The sequence below is a fragment of the Wasmannia auropunctata genome, unplaced genomic scaffold (genome assembly GCF_000956235.1).
Source record: "Wasmannia auropunctata unplaced genomic scaffold, wasmannia.A_1.0 LD336043.1, whole genome shotgun sequence".
NCBI lineage: Eukaryota > Metazoa > Arthropoda > Insecta > Hymenoptera > Formicidae > Wasmannia > Wasmannia auropunctata.
Window position 1 is genome coordinate 449,930 of NW_012026847.1, and position 1,912 is coordinate 451,841.

At 39.2% G+C, this 1,912-nt stretch overlaps 1 protein-coding gene across 1 annotated transcript in view; it reads right to left on the reverse strand.

The window, feature by feature from the left end:
* LOC105451836 overlaps positions 1–1,912 on the reverse strand; it is a 130,194-nt gene that overhangs the window by 8,802 nt on the left and 119,480 nt on the right. The gene's annotated exons all lie outside the window — the stretch shown is intronic.

Genomic DNA, 1,912 nt, shown 5'->3' on the forward strand with positions numbered 1-1,912 from the left:
GTGCCAACGAGCCCCGGTCTCCCCTACTGTACCGAAGAGGAACAGTGGTCAAGTTTAAATCCACTTAGAATCTAAATCGATTGCCACCTCTCGGAAAGCAAGGCAAAACCACCGAGAGTATATTCCTGCCGATTGGTAATATAAGAACATCTTTCGGTTAAGGAGGGGTAATGAGCGGTCTCTGCCGGCGTCGGGCGCGGGGCTAGGACGGGGCTCGGTGTTCGGCACGAGGGCTGAGATAGGACCAGTGTTCAGCGCAAGGGCTGAACGGGGCCTGGTGTCTGACACGGGACTGAGGAGGACCAGTGTCCGGCGCGGGGCGAACGGTGGCCCTAGTGTCTGGCGACGGAGGGTGAGGGCTGCCATTGCAATCTTTATAGTATAGACGACCGTTGGGCTCAGAATCTTCCGGGTCCGACCTATAGAGTCGATTTGTTCGGGGAAGATATAATGGACTTCGTCTGCGTGTCGATGGCGGAGCTCCTTCAGAGGACTCCCTGCGTTGTATGGCAATGGAATTGTACACGGAAAGAACAATTTTGCTGCAGGATCCAGATAAGAAAATAATTTTTTTGGAAAGCCAAAATAATTACTAGAATATCAAAACGTTTTATAGCAATGCCTATCATTTTTAACTTTTCAACAAATTATTTTAATTATTGAACAAAAATTATTTTCAAATTTGTATTCGGAAAAATTTTTAGACCTTTCAACAAACTTGTTCTTTCCGTGTATGAAATGTTGCTGTATAGCGCCGATTCCGAATGGCATACGATCTTGCTAAGCGTAGTTATTATTATTATTATTATTATATAATTACAAACAATTAATATGAGATAACGCCAATGCGATCAAAGCGAATCTTGGTGCTCGATAATATTCTAGAATCTAAATCAATTTTTAAGATCAATTTCAAAGCGATTGTCACCTCTCGGAAGGCAAGGCAAAACCACCGAGAGTATTCCTGCCGATTGGTAATAAGAACATCCGCCGGAATCTGTGAATCTTATACAATTTATCGGTTCAAATAAACCGCGCGCCGCACATCGTGGGACTTTCAACGCAGCTCAAGAACCGATAAATTGTAAGATTCACTTTAGAATATTATTGAGTACCAAGATTCGCTTTGGCCGTGTTGGCGTTATCTTGCATATATTAATTGTTTGTAACATTTCTCGGTCTCTAGCCTGATACTTAATTAAATGTATAATATATTATTATAATATATTATTTGTGTTAAACTTATCTGACTGTGTACTGAAGATGACTTACAATCAAAACGATTTTTTTATATTCTTTATAACGTCATTTTTCAGTACGTTATTATATTGATATAAGCCTCTATCTCCTGGCGTCATAACTTCTAAATTAATTATAAAATTTTAATAAATGTTTTTTTGATATCTCCTTTTACACATTGACGTATGTAAAATTATTTAATGAAATTTATCAAATTTATCTGTCGATCTCAAAAACATGCTACAATTAGCGAAAAATGTACTGTAATTATGTTAACAAAAAATTTAATAATGTCGATCTAATTCTATAATAAATACGTGACAAAAAGTATTAACGTATCGTCGTGTAATTTGATTACATTCTATAGTGCATTCCACGCGCGTTCATCGATCATATTTTTGCTGGGGGAAAAAAAATTTTTTTTTATCGACCGAACGTCACGTCGTGCGGAAAACGCGTCGACAAATTGGTCGACGAAGGGAAAGCAACGAAGGCAAAGCAATGTGACGAAATCGCAAATCGTATCGGATAAATTCCGCCGTCGTGCAGCAATTACGAGAATCGCGCGGATATTAAGTCCTTTTCACCATGTGTATGCTATTACACCCGCCGGAATATGTTATTGTGCGTCAGAATTTTTCGACGTTAATTCTGAGTCGTTCTCGCATCTTCT